General features: G+C 41.5%; 1 protein-coding gene and 1 long non-coding RNA gene across 2 annotated transcripts in view; both read left to right on the forward strand.

Annotated features, from left to right (window-relative positions):
- The window catches only part of IQSEC2 (IQ motif and Sec7 domain ArfGEF 2), a 160,983-nt gene that overhangs the window by 60,707 nt on the left and 75,969 nt on the right, over positions 1–24,307 (forward strand).
- On the forward strand, positions 1,030–18,387 carry LOC148132344 (uncharacterized). Its single transcript, XR_015747861.1, has 2 exons — positions 1,030–1,244; positions 11,913–18,387. It is a non-coding gene; the product is annotated as an uncharacterized LOC148132344 (long non-coding RNA).

Consider the following 24,307-nt stretch of genomic DNA (forward strand, 5'->3'; position numbering starts at 1 on the left):
TTACCAACTTGTTAACCTCTCTTGGATCTGGTACCTTTAAGAACTGCTAAATTTGATATCATTTTATGCACTGCCATTTAAGGTACCACTCTAGAACCTGGATACTGTGAGTTCTAGTCTTGTCTTAGCCATGAAAGCCAGCAGGGTGACTTTGAGCCAGTCACTTTCTTTTAGCTCAATTTACCCACAGGGTTGTTGCTGTGGGAAAACAGGAGGAGGAAAAAGTATTAGGTATGTTGGTCGCTTTGTTATTTATTGAAATAATAAAAAGGTGGGAAATAAATAAACAAATAGGAAATTATCTGCTATTTTTTGCACACTACTTTCTTAAAAATCAGTTGATGATTCTAGGTTTTGGAGTAGGGAATATCTAGATTCAATTGCATTTGTAGATCTTACACTGTCTCAAAAATGGCAGAATATTCATTTGGGGGTAAATTTATTACTGAAGTAGAAATGGTAACTGTAAGCATACCCATATGCACATGGTCATTTAAGTGTATTTTTTGCATGTGCTATACATCTATAGGAAGAATAGCTATAGGCTAGGGAAAGTACTGAGCTTTGGATTGTTTAATTAATGAAGGATATATTATATTTCATTAAGCTTCACTCTAATTCGGGTGGAGAATGATGGAACTAGTTTCCGTGCCCATATTTCTCTTTCTGCGTCATTTTATTTTCTTTCTTTTCCTCCTTTTTATTTAATTGCTACTTATTTTCCACTGGCTTTTTTGCATGTTACCAATTTTTCTGTGCCTTCTATTCACATTGCTGTGCATACATAGGTTGAAAAACCACTTTCTCAAATCATTTAATGTTATTTTAAAGTTATTTAAAGAGAAGAAGCAAGATATTAGTCTTCCTTCTCAAGCAAGGAAGACTCCTTCCTCTCCTCGGGTTCGTAGCTTGTCTCAAAACGCTTAGGCAGGAAAAAAAAGCCAGCATTTAACATGTTAATTCAGAGGTACTCCCTGCCTGGTCCTTTTGTCCCAGCCCTCTACTTCTGTCTACAGTAATCAGCTGATGGGGTGAGAGAGAAGAGAAGAGAGTTACACCCTGCATGTTTCTGTGCCTTGCATCCTTCAAAGAGGGATGACCTGAGCCACTTTTCTTGACTCCTTGGATCCCCCTTGCGCTGAAGAAGTGGGTGGGGCAAGGGTGAAAAGGAAGACGTTTGCAGGAAGAAGACACGTACAAAGAAGTACAGAAGGAGGCCACAGAAAAGTTATGGAGTCTGACCCGTGAGTGAATCCTTACTATTTTTCCTGGTAGAGATGGACACAGTGGGATATAAGCAACTTGAAGGCAGTTGCCGATCGATCAGGGGCATGTCACAGAGTACAGCATTGCCAGTCAGGAAGAGCCCTCTATCAAAAGGTGGGGAGGAGCCATTGGCAAAGCAGTGGCCAATGGCTGGTGTGTGTTTGCTGGCGCCTGTTGAAGGCTGGGTTCCTGTCCTATGTTAGAGAGGGACTTTGGTCAGATCCAGTTGGGAAGGTGTGTTTTCCCTTAAAATGAGTGGATGTACTCAGCCAACACGCAGTAGTTAATGCTGAACTAGTCAGAAACTTGCTCTCTTCTTTTATAATCTTTTGAGGAATGCATAAAGGGATTACAGAGATTCAAAAACAGAGCTACCAGTTGTTAGCTGTCATCTAGGCTTGGTTGGGAGGAAAGGTGAAAGGAAGTCGCCAATCAGTTTCTTTTCTTCTGGGCCTGCAAGGAATATTTCCTTTGTGGGGAAAAGCTGGGAGTGGAGGAAATGGAGGAATGTGAGATTGGAAGAAATGTCAGATTTTCTGAACAACCCAGGCTTGTTAGAGCAAATGGATATAGGGAAAGGACTATGTGGCACTCTACAGAATAAGGAAAGGGGCGTAAAATATTGGGAGTGAAGGCTGTTTTCAATGATTCTATTATTATTCTTAGGTTTCAGGTCACATCTTTCAAGAGGACATTATGGCTCTAATGGTGTGATTGAAATATATTTTATCTTACCCTTTATCTCTTTTAAGAGCCGTATTTCCATACTGAGCTGCCCCAGTATTCATTTCCCCATTCTTGCCCTCTCATGCTGCACTTTATGAATTGCATCAGCAAATCATTTTTCTTAGTGAATTCAGTGATGTATGCACATTGTTATAATAAGGAAGCCAAACAAGTTTACAGCTCTGTACTCTGCAGAGCCTGCAGTGGAAAGGAAGAGGGGTCTGAGGTCAGAAGGAAAAAGAAATGGAGGGAGAGCCATTTGAGAATATTTTAAGTAACAATGAAGTATAGCAAAAAGTGGGTTGAATTGGGGGAAGAGAAAGAAAAAGAATCAGCTGGAATCTAGGGTGCTCCTATATTTTGGTCACATACAAAGGGCTATGCTGTAAAAAAAATGTTTTGGAGACCTGGCTTCAACTAGCAGCATCTGCTCAGCTGCTCTTGGGAATGAGAATTAGGGACTACGATAATGATCAAGCACGGATCATAGCAGCACAGGTGCTAAGTGCCAGATCCATAGAAACAGGGCTCTACCACATTATATAAGGCCCAAAGTGCAAACTATGCAGAGAGGCCTCTGAGACAGTTCAACCAGTAATGACAGGGTGTAAGATGCAGGTAGGAACGGCATACTCTGAACAACCAAGAAGCTGGCTTTGAATACAGGAACATCTGCACAGGGTATGGTCTAGAAGATTTTCCCAAGCCAGCTAGGACAGGGGTGTCAAACTTGATTTCATTGAGAGCTGCATCAGGGTCGTGTGTGACCTTGGGGGGGCAGGGTGGGTGTGGCCAGCTCGATATCACTCGTGTTTGGGGGCACCTGTGATGGCCTGAGCACTCTGCCAGCAAAAACAGGCTCCTGAGCTCCTTTTTAGGCTGCGATGGCCTCCTGCAACCCTTTGCTAGCAAAAACGAGCTAGCTCCGTTTTCACTGGCAGAGGCATTGTGGGCCAGTCCTTTACTGTTTCCAGGTCAGCCCCATGGGCCAGATCTAAGCACCCAGTGGGCCAAATCCGGCCCCCGAGCCTTGAGTTTGACACCCCTGAGATAGGAGATTCCATAGAAGGTCATGGAGAATAAATAGGCTAAGATCCTGTGGGACTTCCAGACCCAGATGGACTTGCAGATACTACTCAACCAACCAGACATCATGATCATAGATAAGGTGGTGATACATGTAGCAGTGCCAAGTGTCAATAACATCAGGCAGAAGGAGTATAAAAAGTTGGAGAAATACCAGGGCGGAAGAACTAGAGAGGAAGTAGAGGCCAAAATAATCCCAGTCATAGGACTGGGACGCCTCAGCTGGGAGAATGACCTACAATAGATCCCAGGAACAATGTCAGAGTTTTCTCTCCAGAAGAGTGCAGTGCTGGGAACAGCTAAGAATGCACAGAACCCTCAAACTCCTGGGCCTTTGGTAGAGGATCTGGGACTGAGGAAGACAAAAGCCACCCACAGGGGTGAGAAGGGAATTTTTTACACACACACACACACACACACACACACACACACACACACACACACAGTTATAATCAGAAATAATGGGACTTGTAGCCTGATGGCAGTTGGGACAGCATAGATATCCCAACCTTCAACCCATCTGGAAAAGTATTACGTTTCACCTATGTGTCCTTTAAAGCGGGGGATTTGGTACACGCATCCCACCTGCCAGCTTTGCCTCCTGTTATGGAATGTACCCAGAACTGTTAAGGTTTGCTTGGTGGTGTCATTCTGCACGTGGCCATGGCACCTTTCCCCCCCTTTTTGCAATGACCCAATACTTACTATGGGGGAAGGCAGGGGCCTTTATATGCTCAATGGTGCTGAGGGCGGGATAGCCTCGATTGTACCAAATGAGATTTCCCCACAGCAGTGAAAACAAGCCAGTCCTTATATGGAAGGAAATAAAGCTGCACTGGGCATGGGATCTCTCCTGTCACTGCTTTTGCCGTTTGCATCCCTTTTCATTCTGTGTTCCATAATTGAATATGAAAGCCATAGCAAATGAGCGCCGGTTCCCATCTGGAATTTACCCCCTCCCCATCTCACCCACTTTAAGATTGATTTGTTTGCTTGTTTATTTGGCACCAGGGACTGCAAGCTGATTGAGATTGAAAAAACCAGTACTTGATCTTAATAAAATAGGTGGATACACACACCCACTCAAGTTTTATGGTTAAAAATAGGTTCTCTGGACCTAAGCCCTGATTAAATCCCTGTGAAAAGTACAGCAGAAGAAGCTTTCTGTGTCTTTGGCAGCTGGAATGCAAAGCCTTTGATGGGGCTTACCTTAATCTCTTTTTTTTTCCCCTCTGCTCCCCCTCCCCCAAACTGGCTTCCTTATTTGTGGGTGGGTCGAGGATTTGCAGATTTACGGTCCTGAAGTCATTGTTTTCTCCTTTCCTCATGCTGGTTATTTCACTGTACATGGCTGAGAAAGTCCTAAGATTTTTGTGGTGTGGTCTTCCTCACTCTCTGTCTTCCTGGGGCCTGGGTGGGGCTAGATTGTAATCCTCCCTAGTGTATTTTTCTTGACTTTCAGGGGTGTGGTATTGTTCGGGATTAGTCCAAAGGTTGCTGGTTTCCCTCTTCTTTGGCTTTCTTTTCACAGCAGGCCTTTCTTTTAAACCTTGTATAGCCATGAGAGTAAACCCTGAGTCTTTAGCTACATGTATATGCTTTCCTTTCCCCCTTCCGTTGGATGCCTCAGTCCTTGTTCCCATCTTGAACCTTCAAAGTAAGAAGCATCCTGTACCTTTCTGGGAAGGAGGGGGGGGGTATTATGGTTCAGATAGTCATTGGCTGAACTGGGAAGGCAGAATCACAGGGAGGGGCTAGAAGATTATGTGGCAGATTATGCTGTTTTTTTCCCTAACTTCTTGGTCAATTTGTGTAGGAGGCTGACAAAGGACCTCAAGGTCAGGGGCCTCCAACCTTGGCAACTTTAAATCTGAGGGACTTCAACTCCCAGAATTCCCCAGCCAGCAAAGCTTTAAGTACCCCAGACTTAAAGTTGCCAAGGTTGGAGACCCCTGCTCTAGGTCACCTTGTCACCCAAGGGTCCCCCCCCCCCATATTCTGGTGTTTTGTGTTTTTTTTAAAGGACATCCAACCTCTGGTACTTCTTACCTGATTTCTTGACTTTTCCTAGCTCACTTCTTGAAAGTGGCCCATGATTTAGGTTGTCTCTCAGCCGGTGGCTCACTTTTCTGTCTCTTCGTGTCCTTGGTCCCTAATGCTTTCTTGCTCAACTCAGATTAGGCCGCCCCAATGATTCTGTGCTGGTCTGGGCTGCCCTAGTAATGCCTTTTTGTTCCTAGCTCCTGTGGCTTTTTTGGCCTCACATCCTTGTCCCTGGGAATTGCCGCTGTCTGTTTTCTCTCTTTTTCTCTTCCTTTCTTCCTCTTTTCCTTCCTTCCCTGGCCCAGTGTGTGGCTGAGTCTCTCTGTTTGGCTTGGGGGCGTTGCTATGTTTTTTTTTCTTCTTCTGTTTGTTCAGTGCTGTCCTTCTTTTCCTTGACTTTGTGTTTTTTCTTCTCTTTTCCTTCCCCCTCTTTCTTCCTCTCCATTTCGGCACGCACCTTTCACCTATCTTCATATATATCAACTCCTCCCTTTATTTCCCCTCCTTCCATCCAACCCTCTTTATCTTTCTCTCTTTTCCTGTCTCTCTCTCTCTGTTGTTCCGTCTCTACTGACTTCTGTAGGTCGTCCACGTGTCCCACTCTGCACCAGTACTGCTGCTCTGCTCAGTCGCTTCTCCACTCGCAACTAGCTTCCCCTGCCAGGCACACAGGCTGCAGGTAAGCCACTGAGAATCCCCAACCACCCACCCACGTCCTCACTCAACGCCATTGTCATATCTTGACATGCCACCTGATCCACAAATCCAGCATCCCTTAGACGGTTATTTGAGGCAGTGCTGGGGTGGAGCGGAAAACGCCGCCTTGCAGAGGAGATGTGTTGATCTACTATTTCCATCATTCACAGCCTGCAGCCCAAGGAGGGAAGGAGACTTAACAGCACTGAAAAGCTTGCTCTTTCTTGGATCTTCCTCACTCCTAACAAGCAATTCTAATCCCCAAGTCAGGATTCCAGAATTCCCTGGCCACCAGGATTCTGGAGTTCTGTGACAGCTTTGGGTAGGGACCTCAGCCAATCCACATCTAGGTGGGTCCTAGATGGGATATTTTCAGAAAGTTGCCTTCTTTCCTATTTTTCCACTATTGCTGTCTATTTTCTCGCTCCTGTTTTTGTGGCCCAATCCATGAACCTTCCAAAGAGGAAGGGCAAAATATGGCGGAGCTGCTGTTTATTCTTTCAAGACAGGCAGTAACAGTAACTGGAGCTATAGAGGTAGGGCTCTGCTATGGGCATTCCCTTGGCAGATGCCAATTCCTGATGCCAGCTTGATGAACAGAGGCTTTTTTGCCAGCATAAGGGAATTCTGGATTTCATTTTCTCCATGATCACAACATTTTTATACCTAACCCCTGTCACAGCTCACTCTTCCCCAATTCCTGCTGCCCCATATGTTGGTTTCAATTACATTACATACATCAACAGCTACTTTGTTCTCCCCACTCTCCCCCCTTCTGCCTAGGCTAGGCAAAAAAAATAAATCATTTTAGGGTAAGTTTCTGAGTTCCTGTGATTTTTCTGTTCAGTGGGGTTCAGGCAGAAATTGTGGATATGAACATAGGAGGCTTGTGAGGCTTGTAAGAATGTACATCAAGTGTCTCAGATAGGAACTGTGGCAGCATGATTAATGGATCATTGCATGACAAGAATATCTGTGTATCAAGAAGTGCATTTTGACACTGAATTTCAGCATGGAGGCATTGCTAATTTTGATTATTTTTTCTCCTTTTCTTGGCCTTCAAGTGTGCTTATATGTGTGCATTTATGTGTATATGTAAAACTTATTCCTACTTTTCTATGCCATAATCTCTTTAGAGAGATGGACCATTACTTCTTAAGTTTGTTTGTACAGCTGGCATAGCTTTTTTTATGACACTAGCGTGTTTACTATGAAATGAGCTTTGGATCAGATCTCATTTCATCAAATTCTTGGAATATTTTCTAACTTTTTAGAATATTTATTAAATGTTTAGAATATTATTCCTGGAATGTTCTTGGACTCTAACTTAATAAATGTGTTTAATAAGATGGACTCCAACCTGCAAAGACTTATGCCATAATAAATAAAGAAAAGTAAGTGAGTCTTTCAAGAGCCTTAAGGTTTTGGTACCTCTGAATCACACCTTCATGACTATTCAGTTTTTCTGATTGCTGATTTTTTTTTATAATTTCCAACATGTTTTCTATTAGTTATATGGCTATTAAAAATAAGGAGCCTAACGAGAAATAACATGTGTACTAGAAAATGAGTATCTCAAATGGCCCAGGAATATAGCATTCATGACTGATTGTGATAGAATGCATTCCCACGATGAGTAGCCCATCAGAGTTCAGAGTTCCTGCAGGTTCTAGTTATAAAGAAGAGCCCACCAAAGACATGAAAGAGAGTCAGTTTTAGCTGTCTGAGAGAGGTAAAAAAAGAGGTTGCTGAACACATGGCAGATTGCAAGATGTAGCTGGTAGCAGTGGTGTGTTTCAAATATTTTTACCACCGGTTCGGTGGGTGTGGCTTGGTGGGCGTACTTCGCGCACGTGCACACACACTTTGCGTGCGCGCCAAACACACACTTTGCACAGGCACAGAGGTGTTTTGAGTCACCTCCTGAAAATCCTGCATTCTCCCTGACGCTTCAGCAGCTGCCGCGTGGCAGTTGCTGTGCCGCGCAAAGCAGCTGTGCTTCAAAAGCGGGACATAAAGGTTAGTATGGGAGCCTGGGCGGGCGGGTGATCCCAACACAGGGCGTTGGGGAGAACTGGTTCGGTCTCTGCTGCTCATCACCGCTACCGGCTTGGTAGAAGCAGGCCAAACTGGTAGAATACCACCCCTGGCTGGTAGGCTGTGTTTAGGTTAGTAGGCCTTGTCTTACACACCTCCATCTATGCTGCAAACTATCCTACTGACTGCTTCACTATTTACACATACATCGATTGATTGAGGCTTCCGTATCAGTTGTCCTTGTTTAGCAACCCCAGCTGGGACTGACAACTTGGTTGTTAAGCGAAGCAGTCACCAAGTCAAACTGTTCTTGTGCTTGCTTGCTTGCTTATTTATTTACTTACGGTCTTATTTCAGCTTTCCTTGCAAAATATCACAAATGGAAGAATTAGTTGTCAAGTTAGTTTTTCATCACCATTCTTACTGCCAATAGTCACTAAAAGAGGACTACCTCTATTACGCAATTCTCACAGGTTCTGAGTAGCCTACATATCAACAAACCCTAAGTTCAAATATATTCATTGCAATGTAGTCTTTGTGTCCTATAGTGAGAATCTCTACAGAATGTTATTCTATAGTGAAACATAACCAGGAAAGGAATAGCACACGGCACAAATGATCAGCAACAGGTTGCATAATTTCAGCGGAAGCCTTTCTAACTACTCTTATAGAATTACTCTTTTTTTTTTTTTCTGTAAATGCCCTGCTCATAGCTCATGTTCCATATATATGACAGTGTGGCTTGGAAAAGTCAATCCTTTTGCTACTTTCTCCCCCACTCCAAAAAAAAAGCCTATTTGTATGTGTGCATCTATACCCTTATGTGAAAAGAGAGAGAAACATACTGGAATTTCTTTGAGCAAAGGGCAATTGTACTGTTCTTTCTGTTTCCCCAAACAATGCTTGACCATTTTAAAAAAAGCACTTAGCTTAGCTGCATTTTCAAATGTGGAGCTCATTTTTTTATATAGGAGTACATTCCTTCCTTTCTTTTGGGTCACAAGGCAGTTCTAGAGAGGAACACATTGCCCTTTCACAAGTGCAGTTTCCCAGAGGGGAACAAATGGCAGCCTACCCGATCCAGGTGGCAGCAAAGCAATACAGAAGCATCTACTTATGCTGTCGTTTAGTGACTATCTGAATTTTATCAATCCAGGAAAGGCCTACCAAAACAAAAGGTGCAAAAAAAAAATGAAGAAATGAACGAGTTGAGTTCCTAAAGATTCCAGTTAAGAAAGAGGGCTTCAGAGAGCAGCAGTGAAAAGGCCGCTTTTTATCTAAAGCCCTGGAGGAGAGTCACTGAAAATCATTGGAGATGATGTTTATAGGGAGGCCATTAAAGGCAGCAGAAAGGAAATAAATTTTGAGCATCTGTAGGAAAGCTATCAGGACAAGTGCTTTGGGCTTCCTCCTGAAGATGATAAATGAGGATGACAGTAGTGTCATGTGCCAAAAAGACAGCCCAAATGATTCTCTAATCTCTAATTAAACAAGGGTTTAAGGACCCTCATTCTTACGAATAAGTATTTCTTGTGAAGCACCCTTAATGTTTTTAATTCTCTTTTCACCTTAAGGTGGGGAAGTGTTTAATACTTTTTCTCTAAAACCAAAATCGTATCTGTCCTTTATCAATTAGTAACCAGGCATTCTTTTCCTAAGAACGGAAAAGTGGTGAGTAGCAAATGTCTGTGTGCAGGCTGTGTAATGTCTGTGTAATATATGTATGGCATCCTGAATGTCTGTATAGAATCTGTGTAAAATTTGAGGGAGACAGACAGATTTCTTGAAGTGAGTGAAAAGGAGGCATTATTTGAAGGAGTAGCTCTTCAAGACAATAAATATGTACTTTTTATACTTACCTCTAGAGGACCAGCCTTCTGCAAACCTCTGCCAGCGAAAATGGAGCTCAGCGAAAATGCATGTGGCCCTCCCGAGCTCCGTTTTAGCTGGCAGAGGGTTGTAGAAGGCCGCTGCAGGCTCCTGAGCTCTGTTTTCGCTGGCAGAGCACTTGGGCCATCACAGGCGCACCCGACACAAGTGATGTTGAGCTGGCCATGCCCACCCTGGCCACGCCCACCCCAGCCCCCCAAGGTCAAACACAACCCTGATGCGGCCCTCAATGAAATTGAGTTTGACACCCCTGAGCTAGTGGGTTACAATATGAATTCTGTAGGCCCGTGTTTCTAAGCCTTGGCAACTTCAAGACAGGTAGACATCAGTTCCCAGAAATTCCCCTGCCAGCATCCTGACTTAAAATTGGCAAGGTTGAGAAATGCTGAAGTTAGTCATTGACAACTCTCAAAGAATTACAATAAAGGGGCAGGACAAGACAACTGTGTAATGTCCCTTAGTGATTGGCTGTACACAGTTATGTAGCTAAATCTTCTATTTCATGCTATGTTCCATCCACAGCTATTTCTAGTCTTCTTTCTTTTGAACCCAGTCCTGTATAGCACAGTCACAACATGGGAACGCATTTGGATTTATCCAATTACACACGTACCAAGCAAGATCTGTTGGCATTTGCAAACATTTCTATAGTTTTGGCCAAAAATAGAAGAGGAGAAATGAAAGTGGCCATTATGTTATGAGAGAACTGAGGACCATATGATTCTGTTAATATTTTTGAAATTGATTGGACAAGATTATGTAACAGGTGCTGAACCAGATCCTTCCATTCCCACTGAGTGGTATCTTCCTTGACATCCCCAAAAAGTAAATAATGTCAGTGTATTTTTAGTTTCCTTTGCACAATAGAGACTCAGGATTGCATACAAAATGGAGTAAAACTAATACAAATGTGATAAAACTCAGATAATGCAGATAATTGAAGGCACATTTAAAGATAAAATCCTAAGGACTTCTGTCTAGAAGTGCAATAATCTCAAGTGAAAGTGGATAAACCCACAGGCTACAAGAACAAAATTGCTGCTATTTTATACAGGCAAAAAAGAAAAAGGTTCACAGAAATTCAGAAATAATCCTATTGAGTGTTTTACTGTCTGTGCTCTTGTGAACAGAAGGGGGATGGGAGACTACAGTGCTAGCTGAAGTAATAATCTGGCACATAAATAAGGTGCTATGTTTCCATTGTGTTAATAGTTAAAAGATGAATACAAAAAAGAAAGAAAAGAAGAAGAAAGCAAACTCAGATGTATTGAGCAAAGTAATAGTGTGTTATATTGTAGAATAAAATACCCAAGTGGTAACTTGGATCTGTATTGCTAAATTAGGAAATGGGTTTCTCCCCAGTCCTGTTTTCCTTTTTGCTTCACTAGCAGCTGTGTTTTGGATTCCTGTTCATTTTTGCAGGATGAAGATAAAGAGGGAGGAACTTTATATACCACAAGGGACTGGGTAGATTTATAGGCAACAGGTTTGGCAGTTTCACACCTTGTTAGTTTAAAATTGCCACATATTCTAGGATGCCTGCTAACGGCTGCACATGTTCAGTTACTACCAGTTTGTTTTTTAAATGCTTATTTCTGTGCTTGGAAAGCTTCCTCTGTTGACCTCTTTAACAGCAAGTCTGAGCTGTTGCTGGAGGAACAGAACTGGAGCAAGGCCGTTTTTCCTTGCCATCTTACCCTTAGTTTGGTGGTACAGAACTATTCCAATTTCTTCCACTATTAGATCTTTACAGATCCTCCTACTCTAGTCTGAGTAGCCTCTTTGTAGTCAAGCAAAACAGTACTTCCAGTTCCTTTGCAGCAAAAGTGAGAAAAGTGCTGATGAATCTAGGAATAAGTATAGCAGAGCATGTAATCCTGTCTGCTTTTATAGCTTTAGGGGAGATTTGCTATGATGAAGATCTAAAAGAGTTTCTGTGGATTATGGTTTGGTGACCCCAAAAGTGTTTGTGTGTAGAAGACATTAAAAAGTCAAAAGTGTTAAGTTCCCTTGCACCCATCCCCCCCGTTCCTTCTTGGAGCTTCATTACATTTCCATCTCCATTTCAACCATCGCTCCATTTTGCCCCTTCTCCTTATCATGGCGGGTGTGTCCTCAGGGTGTTAATCCATCTCTGTCTGTTTGTCTGTCCCTTCCCCACTTTCTAGGGATGATGACGAGGCTGAGGACGTCCACCAGTTTTGTTGCCCTGCCTCTGAATGCAGCAGCCCCTCCTCTAGGTAACCTGGAGGGGGCACAGCCATCCCCTTCCATGCCTTGCACTTCTAACTTGGGCCCTGAAACTTCACCACACCAGCTTTACCCCCTATGGCTCCCTGGGATTGGGCTCAGAGACCGTTCCAAAGACACCCCTTGTCTCCTCCTGCATAGATCAAGCAAGAGTGAACATCAGTCAGTTGTCTTCATCCAGCTTTTGCTCCTATGCGTTGGTCTCATCTCGTGCCTTAGGCAGCTCCTGTCTCTTGCCTTGTTCCACAATTTTGGCTCTTGGGATGCCAGTGTTCCCCCCCTCCTTTCCCCCCCCTCTCCTTTTGCTATGTTCTTGTCTTTTCTGTGCAGAAAGTTAAGATAAGCCTTTTAAAATTACTTTCTCATAGGGCTATGAAATGAAATGTCCCTTGTTGCTTTACTGGATAATTATAGGATGGCCAATAGAAGCAACAAAGATTATTTATTTGAAGACTATTTTCACATATTTCCTGCCCCATTTTTGTTTTAACATTTAATTTAGAGCTATTTAGACACAATTTTCCATTCTCCTCCTTTGGGCATTTACAGATAGTTTGTTTTGTATTGTTTATATCCTTAAATTTGCTGACTGTTTAGTGGTCCAACTCTTTCCTTCGTAGATGTCTCATACCCAGATGCACAATTGAATCAGGCAATGTTTTGCTTTCCTATCACTTTGTTTTCATGTCATGAAAAAAGCTCTGATGTAAGCTTTCATACACTGCACAGACACAGAAAGTGATTTGTTTGGATTTGGCTTATCATGTTGGATGAACACAAACATTCTGGTGGAAAAAGCACATTTTATTGCATAGCAAGTTGTGCTGACATAGCCACTTGTCTGCTCTGGAATGTTAAGAATGAAAAGCTATGATGAAATTGTATTTTTTTTAAAAATGTTGCTTAAGCCAAGACCATGGTTTAAAAAGCCATGACTTAGTGCAGTATATGAATCCAAGTTTTCATACCAGGCTGCTTGTTAAAAGCATAGGAATCTCGCTAGTATAAATGGGGCAACAAGCCTGCTTATTTTATTTATTTATTTAAAACATTTATACAGTTGTCTTATGTTCTATCCAACTATGGGCAGCTCCCAGTCAAAAAATGATGTTGAAATTAAACTAAGGCTAGCATGCTTGGATTGCAAAAATCCAGATTTCTCTGAGATGGCAACACAGAGAATTTTCTGTATCTCTTTCCATCTGTCTCGTGGCCATCCTGCATTTATAGCCCAGATGTGGTAGCCTCTTTATTGGACAAAAATCCTGCTCCTCATGCTTACCTTCCTTCGCTATTCAACTTTAACCTTTGACTTTTCGCCTCTTATTTTAGCTCAGGCTTGCTTCTGCCCTTTCTCATGAGTTGTTTTTGCTTTGCTTTGCTTGAAAAGAAATACATGCCTGGGCTTAACCCTTCCAGAAGTTACACTTGATGTCCACTTCATAAGTTCAAAAACATTACGCTGCAAGTGTGTTCCCACTAATGGCAGCCAAGGGGGAGCAGGGGAAAAAACCCCAAGCTAATGAAGCTTTAGATTTTATGGGAGAAAATGCTGTCTTTAGGGGCAATGGGTTGATTGAGGCCATGATAAAAAGCTGTCTATCATACCCACTTGTGAAGAGAGAGGCCTTATTGACTCAATAGCAAGCAAGGGTGCTCTACATGTTCTCAGGAATTGCATTTCCAAGCCAATCCGTAGGTTCATGGGATAATAAACCATAGTCACGCTCCCTATCCTGAGGGACTATGGCTGGTTTGGAAACAACTAGTTAGTAGCAAGGCCAAATTCAAGTCAAGCCTGGTTAGAATTTCATTCGACATATCAGTCTGGAGCTACATCTTGAATAGACTTTTACTTATTTTCAGTTTTGAAGACATGATAAAAGCTAATCAGTTTCCTAATGAATATTTTTTTTTGTTAAATCTATTGCTGGAAATTTCTTGTTTACAAAGAGAACAAGTTCAAGGCCCTATTTATACTCAAGGAAGTGTTTCCCAATTTACTTGTGAAAGAGTCACGTCTTGACTCACCATCGCATCCTTTAGAGTATATCTCTGTTTCATTGCTTGCATGCTTTGTCAGCCTTTCCTGGGACCCTTCACACATTATGTTTCTCTGGTGTGCATTTAAAATTGCAAAGAGCAAATTCCGTGATGGCTGATATGCATTGATTGGACACACACATGTATCAGAGATCTGGGAAGGGTTGCAGCCCTGTGCTGAGTTTACACAGAGTGGCAAACCTGTTTATACTGCCACATAATGTATGGAATGGTCCTTGGTCTTTGGAACAGACTCTGGCTAATATCCTTTGGTCTCTTGCTCTAATCAGTTTACATATGTTTCTATGCAGACGCATAAGCCTTAAATCTTACCCCTTCCATTCTTGCTTTATTGCCATCCCCACCCCGTTGAGGATGGGAAGATAAGTGTGTCTCCGAACAACAACGTTTTCCCTTCCCACCTATCTGCAGATCTTGCACTGGCCCTTAGGGGTCTCCTTACATGCACTTTTCCTGCCTTTTGCTGCTGTCGTCAGCCTTCCTTGCTTTCAGGATGCTGCCCAAAAGAACACTGAAGTCAACCAAAAAGGAACTCTCTGGAAGCAGCTTCAATTGCTTGTTCCCTATGGGACTCTGCCCAAACAGTACACCAGCCTCTTTCCTGCAGGACTTTTACCCTTCAGCACCCTTCCTTCCTTGGGCCCTAGGACTTATTCTCCATCTCCCAGGAAGCACCTGGAGGCAACAATTCTCCACTTAATCAAGCAAACGGCTCCAGCATCGCAGATTGGGTGTGAGCTAGGAATCCTGGATCCCAAACCTTCAGAGGATTTTGCAGGCTGTATAGTATGGAGACTGTATGCTCTTATGTCATGGATTGTGCATCACCACTGTTGTATCTGTACAGTCACCTGCATTGGCATTACACATAGGTTGCTGCATTCTTATTCAGGCAGCCTGTGGATTCACTGGAAGAAAGAGTGGAAAAGTGGAGGGGGAGAAAGCATGTGGGATGATACCAAAACGGAGATCTTGTTGGACATACGTTTGGATTTGTAATCCAGTATGATGAAAATGCCTACTTCTCCCTCAAGTTGTAAACACATAAAAGTGAAAACTCTGTGATGTAGAATTGGCTATGCAAGATTATGTGTGTGAAGGCCACAGGAAAGCTGTGTTCCAGCTAAGGGGATTAGACAAACCAGATCAATGAGGGGTTGAGGAATCTGGAATTCTGTACAGAACTAACCTTCTTGTATTTTCCTTGCGAAATAATGTTAAAGGGACGTAGAGCAGAAATTGGAATGTGGCCTTAGATCAGTGATAAATGACATGCTTTCTTGCAGAAGGTTTCATATCTACCTTTGGTTAGGATCTGTGGAATCAAGGATGGAAAATGTATCGGCCCTCAGTTTATCTACTTAAGTCTACTGTAGTGTTCTCTAGCTATCCTGGGGCTTTGGCTCCTGGAATTCCCATACTCATGGGAATTCTGGAAGGGCCCAGGTTGGGAAGGCTAAGTAGATAACCCTAGGTGCATTCGGCTATACATTTCAACTTCAAATAAACCAGACTGATATATATGAATTTATCTTTGACCTAAATAGTTGAGCAAAATGACCTCTTTAAAGGTCTACGGAGATTCTCAATCATCCAGGTCATGGTTGTCCCAAAGGTGCTTTTTCCAAAAGGCAAATAGACTTTCTTGGTTTTTTTTCCCTTGAAAACGTTTTGCTTCTCATCCAAGAAGCTTCTGTACCCTAATTTGGGCAAGAAGCTTCTTGGATGAAAAGCAAAATATTTTCAAGGAAAAAAACAAGAAAGACCAGTTGTCTTTTGGAAAAGCGCCTTTGGATCAACCTCTTTAAAGGCAGCAATTATCTATTCTGTTTCTTTCTACAAAGGTTTTACTTGGGACCCACCAGATGAGATGCCCTATAATACCTAACACCTTCATGTGGCATAGGCATGATATTTGGGGATGGTGAGAACTGTAGTCCAAATCATCTGGAGAAAACCAAATGGAGAAAGGTTGGGCATGGCACTGACATTTTTCAGCCAGGTGCTACTTCCAGGCTAAAAGTGGTGTATCTTATTACAAGGGTTAACATGGGAGTGTTATTTGAGCAGGTAGATGCTGAATGTTATCACGGCAACATCTTTTCCTGAGTGGTTGGGACTGCAGGTTGCAGCTATTAACACCTGTGGGAAGAGAGATCATGGTGAATCCCTTGCCAGCATTGCATTTCCATCTCAGTGCTTCTGGGCAGAGTCCAACGACAAGGAGAGATATCAAGGGATCAGAAATCTGCTAGAGACATAGCAGATCTTCCACAAGGAAAACGTGATCTTTTGCTTGGTTTCATATAGAAGTCTATTATAATTACATGTGATATTGTGAATACATGTTTCCATGCTGTTTCCCTCACTGATTCAGTTTCTGGTTTGGAATCTGTTGTGATCGGAATACCCTAACTTAAAATTTACAGACTGGAAGGGTGTTGGCCTGTTTTATCGCTTTTTGGCTCTATAATGTCTGTGCCTTTTCCCAGATGAATTCTGGAAAATGTGATACAATTTTCTTTCTGCTAGTGTAGTCCTACCATCCTGATATATTAGCTGTCATTTAATAATCAACAGTAGGCTAAGAGGCCCTTCCCACGCCTCCCTCAGGAGATCTTAGCCATGGCTAAATATTATGACTGCATTGACCTTAAAAATGACCCTTACAAAGAATGTAAGCTTGTTTCATAACCTGATTAAGATGGGCGGTGGGGATCTAGCCTTACGCTTTAATGAATTTAGTGGAGAAAATGTCCTTAGAAAAGGTTAAGATGGTTGTGGTAAGTATCCAATCTTATGAACAATCTGGATCTCCCAGTCCTAGTTGAAATATCAGGAGTCTTACTCCTGCACCAGCTTTCTATCATGGACCGAGTCCCACACTATGTGTTGTTAGGATTAGGTGACTGTCACCATCCTGTTTATGCCCAGTAATATTTTATTTAAAAAAGAACCCCATGAATTATCAACATCACCTTGAATTTCCCCATCTCCTCCCTTTAAGCAGCACCAATGAGTTGATCAAGGCTGGGGAATGTCTGAGAGAATTGATGCCATCTCAGGTAGGGGGGGAAACTGTGACCAATGTTAATAAGAAAGTAATGAGCACTAGCAGCTGCTGTGCAATCTTTTTTCTATATATAAAAAAATTCAGGCCTGAGGAAGACAGTTTAGCAGACAATATAATGTATTTGTAGAAGAGACAGGCTGGAATTAGAATTTTCTGTTTTCGAGATTCCATTCTGACTCTGCTACATGTTTGGTCAGTAGGTTTTGAGTCAATTCCCCATAACCATGAGGGCTAGGTGCTTGCTTGCTTGTTATTGTTTTTAAAGAAAGCTCAGATTCTCAGGATTCCACAAATACTGAATTCTAGTAAGCCATACAACACACACACACACTGTTGTCCAACTCTGGGTCTGGCAGATTTCTAAAACCATTTCCCCCCCGGCCTTTCCTCTGCCTCAAAAAGATGATACTCTATATTACTGCAAGTTGTATAAACAGTGTCATCTCTCCTCTCACTTTTATGTAATTGAAAGCTTGACTTTCCATATATCAGCTGTGTGAAATAAGAAATACCATTCAGGTATGCAAAAAATAAATAAATAAAAACGATTTCATTTGATCACGTACATTCTGAGCGTGTAAAATAAGTTCTGTGCTAGCTTATAGGTATGAAAAAAGGGTAGGTAATACCTTATTGTTCTTTGTAATAACCTGCCTCTCCTTATTCCTCTGACCCTCATCTAGGGAGGTATGCAAAATGAGTAAGTTTCTAGTCCCTGTTGGACCTTGAGCGTGTTGTATGAGACTTTGCATTATACCAGGATGCAAAGCAAGTTTGCTTTGCGCACCAAGAAAGGGCTGTATCACAAGAAGCAGACATAGAGATTACATGTCAAGTTGCCAGCTGGTCTTGGCCAGCCTTGTCTTACTCACCGAATAGCCAATCACAAAAATGTGCATCTGTGTGTGTAGACATAGCAGTACAGATAAATGCTTCAGGGGGAGAGGCTGGAGAGAAGAAGCCCTTTCCTTCCATTGTGGAATTTGTTAGGATTGCATGGCTTGGATACATCCTTGGGGGGTGGGGGGCATTTCCTGGTTCCTTCTTTGCTCAGCTATTCCAGTTCCTGCCAAATATGAGCTGTGCCATATCAATGCGTGCTGCTTCAGGAAACCCATTGCTCCATGTCCCCTCTGAACCATCCATGTAAATAAAAGTCTTTATAACAAATGCTCTTGTGTATCAGACAATTTCAGTCAATAAATGAAAAGAATCTGTCTTCTCTGAACTAAACAATAAAGATAACAACAATTAAATGGACTTCTCTGATGACTCCTGGCTCTTCTCACTTCTTCTGTTGGTTCTCACATTCTTTGGAAATCAAAGAAACCAAATGGGAGCTGGACAGCTCTTGAATCCATGGGTGGGTTTAAGATATTGGAGGTCCGAAAGGTGGAGGAAGAGTGAATGGTATCGGCAAAGGAAGTGGTTTCCTTTTTTTTCCACTTCTCTGGGTTTTCTTTTTCCCTGCTGGCTTTTCTATAGCAATGTGTTCTTTGTGCAAATTAGGTACAGTCAGTAACTTCCTAATACTTCTCTTTGAACGTTTCTCTGCTTTGACATTTTGAATATTTTATTTTCCTTTGTCTAATATTGTAGCAAAATGCCTAGGTCATATGTAAAAGGAAGATTACCAACAACGGTGCATATGCCTGCATTGACCAGTCCCTCTTTTTTAGATGTTTAAAGCCAGTGACTTACAAAGAGACAAAACAAATATATCTCATTGATTCCACAGCATGCTGTTACTGGCCGAAGGGGAAGACAGGAAGTATATACATTTCTGATTCACCCTAGCCCAAACGTGATACTTGAGGTCTGGATGAGGACAATCTCTTTGCTATTTATCCAATGCACCTTGCAGATACTGTTCTATGTGGATTAAATAGGAATTCCAGATCTTTTCAATTCATTACTTGGGTCTGTTTTTCCTGAGACTTCCAGCAATGCTGTCTGGGAACCCTAATAGTGCCCTAATTTGGGCATATCTGAAAGCACTGGATTGGGAAAAGCTGTGACAAATACATGTTTATATGTTCAGCTTGTCCAATATACATACCTTTGGTTTTTCATTTCTAATGGTCACATAGCGAGAAGAAGAAGCTATTTGATGTGAAGCATATCTGGAAAAGACATGCTTGGAAATTAACAAAGAAATTGCAGTTTCAACAAAAGGGGAAAATGAAGTGATGTAGAACTATTGGTTAAAGCAAAGCATCAGGCTGCATTAAGCCCTCATCACTTTGCTGTGCAGAAGAATTCTCTTCTGACTGCAAATCATCGTGTGCAATTGGAAATCATCCAGTGCTTAGTGGAGCTTTGGTGCTTTCCTGGGTTATCTTAGCCACAGTTTAAGAAGGTGTGAGTGAAAGGCCTCCGAGGCTAAGATACACTATATCAGAAAAAGATCTAAGCCAGTGTAATGTATTTATTGCAGAATCTTATTCAAATGTAATGGCTCTTCTATTTTGTCTCTTGGCTGGATCTCACTCATGGTGTATAGCTATAATTAGCTGTTTGCAGTCTGACAATTTTCAGCTTTTACACCCTGGGACTTCTTTTTTATGGGATACCAATTTGGTCTTTAACTTCTCTCTAATTGTGTCCTCATAGGCATAGCAACAGCTTTTGAGAATGGGATATATTAAGGAAGTAGGAATTTTTAAATTCCCCATTTCACTGGATAAGTAGTTTTGGATCAAATTAGCCTAAGGAAAACCCAGCCCATCTAGTTCGGTGCTGGCATTATTTGGAGATGCTAAGCTTGTGGGTAAATCAGTTGGACGTTGAGCTCTCTGCCCCCGTCTTCTCTAAGCTTGTGATCTTTACATATCTGGGCCTCCATTCTCCCATCATTGTCACATTGGCTGCAGAGGACAAGGGATGGGTAATCCAGCTGATTAAGGGAGAAGAAGAGGAGAACCTGGAGAATACAGGTTGGGAATGGCTACTTTAGATCTCCATTATCGGATTGTGTTGCCTTCATAATTTATATCACATTGTGGATTTGAGATGGAAGCATCAAAGAAAGAAAATGGCAGATTTGTGCAAAAGAACCAACTATGAGCTCAGCCTCGGGACTGGTGGCCATGATTGTGTAGCAGAGACCAGCAAAACAAGGCATACCTGAGCAGCTTTATCTGGTACTTTTGGCATGTTTTTCTGCCGATCCCAGCATTTGAAATATGTCTCTACTCTAGGAGGAAACATGCACAGTGGGAGGGAAAATAAGTAGCCAGTAGCCTTACTCCCAGGATAATAATTCAAAGCAAATATGTACCTCTTGTTTTCTCTGTTGCTGAGATCACTTAAGCATATTGTCATGCTTCACAGTGATATTATCAGACTTTTTTCCAAATACGTCAAAGGTGATGACTTTGGAATGCAAGCTTGTTTGTAGCCTTTGCGGGTATCAAAAGCAAAGTAAGGGAAGGCAGGCTATTCAACATATTTCTGGCTGGAATAAAGTGAAGGAAACTGGGTGGTATGGTGGGGATCATGGTTTACTTTCCTAGCAACTCCCAGACATTTTTAGCACCCACCCCACACATGTGTGAAAATTGTTCCCTGCAGCTAAGCAACCTTCCCTTTTAGTTGGGCTCAGTTCCAGTGGAGATCCTTTCCCTGATTCTAACACCATTGCATTTTAATTGTTGCTTGGGCTACTTTTAGTCATGATTAATTCATTAAACATGCTCTTCCTCCATCCCCTGTGCCAGTGCTTTTCACCCTCAGCAACTTTTAAGACCACTCCCATGCTGATGGGGGATTCTGGGAGTAGAAGTCTTCAGAGTCATTTCAAATCCCATTCTTAGGTGGCTCATTTTCTCCCCCTAGGATAATTAGTATTATTTGGTTATGACCCAAGGATCAGAAACAACAATAAAATTAAGTGAAATGAGATATAAGTTTAATATGGTGACAAGGACTCAAAGAATCAACAAAATGAACGGTCCTTGGTGCTCTCTGAGCTTGATTGTTTCCATGCAGATGTTTCATTACCAAACTAGGTAATATCATCAGTTTGATGATAGTTTGGTAATGAAATAGATGCAAAAAAAGCCCATTCAAGCTCAGAGTACCAAGGACCCCACAGTTCAATCCTGAGCTACAAATATTCTATCAATAAAATGAATTGTAACGAACAAGCTTTGTGGGTTGTAATACATGACACCACACACACACACACAGAGAGAGAGAGAGAGAGAGAGAGAGAGAGAGAGAGAGATGAATCCAGCACTTTCTTTCAGTGATCATAACTGGAACAAGATCAGGCAACCTTCCAGGAATTTTCTGTAGACTGATTTGCCAATACAAAGAAAAAAGTTCTCTTCTGTAGGCCAGTCCAATTAGTCAGACAGGAGTAAGGGGAGAGGAGAGAGGAAGTAGCAAACCAGAATATCAAGGGTAATGGATGGGGCAATACAACAAAGCATGCAAAAACTGTTTCAGTTGCTCTGTCTGAGCATGGGCTGGAACTGAATGTTCTTGAACTTCCCCTCTAGGACTATTTGATGGCGAAACACAAAGGTCCTCTGAGGATGAGCAGATGCTGCTACAGTTTTGTAGAGATGTAGGAAGGAGCAACTCCTGAAATTCTACAGCATTTTGAAAAATAGGCATATTGGGTCCTTTTTTTTTTTTTTTTTGCATTTTTATTCCTCGATTAGCTCAACACTTGGCATTAAGCAGCGTGGTTTACATATGCATATATATACTGATCAATGTAAATGCCAAGTAATAAGCCTCCTCCCTTCTTTTTTTCCAAAGCGGGGTGACAATCCTGCAGCTGAAGACTTTGTGGTTGATAGTAGATTTGGGGGTGGGGGTGGGGTGGGGGACAGATTTCCAATGGCTATAATTACCACATCATAGCCAGAAATTCAGCTGCACTTTTCTGTGTCACATGGCAAATCCTAGCAAAGCTGCACCTATTGATGCTACTGAATCTGCTGAGGAATTAAAAAAAAAGAGAAGGAGGCTCCCTTACCAGTAGGTCTTATTGTGGACTTAGGCTCCCCTACTTTCATTTGGTATCTTAATTTTCTGGAAATATGACATAGTTCTAACCTTGCATTTCTTCAGGTTTGCTGAGGTCTGGGCTTCCCATTGAAGGCTAGATTGTTTGGTATACTTATTCAATTATGCTTTCAGTGTATATTGTTATCAACATATACTTCTATAATATTCTAAACACCAGATGGCAGCAAAATCTGAGTTCTCATTTCCATTTTGAATAGCTGTTAAACTGGGGCCAGTTTAGGAACTGTACATTTAGATAGACAGAAGGGCACATGTGAATATTTTTGGAAAATTGTACTCCTGCTGCCCATTATGGAAAGTTGGGGTGGGTGGAACTGGAATTTAGATTTGTAAACTCTGGACAGTGAGAAAAGCTATTGAGAACACTGAGACAGGACTTTTACTTTCTATTTTATTAAAGAATTCCTCCAGTTTTGCTTTGAATAAATTCCAGTTTTGCTCTTTGATAAACCAAGGTAACTGAAGCTACAAGTCACATATTTTTAAAAAAAATGGGAGGGGGATTTTAGCAAGTGCATCTTTTTTGTTTTTAAGTTTTCGTGATGAGTTCAGCATATCAAAAATTATTCCTTCTGTACAAACCAATACCTAAAAAATGCCTTTGTGGTTTTATTTAACCCTAGGGGCTGTCCGTCTGTAACTTTCCTTTTTCCTATGATCCCTGTTCACATAAATCAGAAATGGAATATTGTGGTGTAGTAGAGTTTCCCTGTGAGTAATAAACCAAGAGCCATTAGTTTGGGGGGCAGTTATGTCAGTAATGAACAATACTTGGCTTATAGGCCATGAAGCAGAGGGCAGTGTTGGTAATTAGAAAGAGAAGAAGGAAAGAGTGGGTTTGAACTCTGATGGGTATAAGAGTGAACTGCATTGACAGAAAGCAATTCAACAATGAAATGTGGCTTTAATCAACTGACAATAAAAATTGCTATCTAGCTGCACTATAAAGTGTATCTGAAAGATTTCTGCCAAATTCTAACCTACAGCCAAATTATGCCATATTTGAGTTGTGCATGGAGCCTGACGTTACCATTGTGACTTTGAGCAATGATATGGGCACCCTCATAGAACCCAAACAGATTTTTATTATCCATCTCCATTTTATACATAAGTGTCCCCATGGAATATTTTATGAGATTAAAATTAGCACAGTGTCCTCTAGCTTTAATGAAGGCCAAGTTAGGACCCTCAAGATCTAAACATATTCAAAAACAGAAGAAGAAGTGGAGTACAGAGAATTTTGAAATTAATAAACAAAGATTAGATTTATACGTTATATCATCTGTTGATCCATAGCTACTGAATAAGCTATTGGTTAGTTCAAAACTTTGGTTGATTGATTGCACCAAGTGATTTGTACAGCTGCTCAACTTGTGAACTGCAACTCCGAGCAATTAAAAGCATGAAATAAAAATAACCCCAAACATAAAATGTACCTGCCAAAACAAAATGCAACAAAATTGAGAGAAACTTTCAAGCATGTCCACATTCCTCAAACAAGAAGGATGTATGTGTATGAAACACATGAAACACAGTGGTCCAATGCCTAGAAGACAGGGCAGAGGGCTTCAAGGCTTTTGGAAGGCCTGCAAATGATAATGCATCTATCCTACTCCCAAATGCAAGTTGCAACGCCCCAGAATGTCTCAGAATAAAATAAATTACAGTATTATAAAATGGCAGAAATCTCACAAAATCGCCAAATGTTGCAAGATTTCAGCATTCTTACTTGAGAAGTTGTGAGAACATTAACAATTCAAATCAAATACTGACAGTTCACAACTTCCTTTGTGAGAATGCTGAGGTTTCTGAAGTCATCAGTATTCAGAATATGTAATGTTATCGTTTTAATAGCAATTATACTTTTATACCACTGTCTGAAGTACTTGATTTTAAATCTTTGTGGTAAGAATCTTTGGCATCATTTGTTTGTTTATTTTGGTTTCAGAAGTCATCCAGTGTGAAATCTCCTCAGCTGTTGCTTCCCAGATAGGAAGTACTGTTGTATGTCAGTTTTGTTAAAATGTCAACCATCACAAATATTTAATATCAAAATAAAATAACACAGGAACTCAGATCCAGTCAAATATTTAGAGAGAAATTGGCAGATGCTTTGAGAATAGCCAGTGAAAT

This window comes from Notechis scutatus, chromosome 2, assembly GCF_049901735.1.
Source record: "Notechis scutatus isolate UNSWTSFEM ecotype Mainland chromosome 2, rNotScu1.2, whole genome shotgun sequence".
NCBI lineage: Eukaryota > Metazoa > Chordata > Lepidosauria > Squamata > Elapidae > Notechis > Notechis scutatus.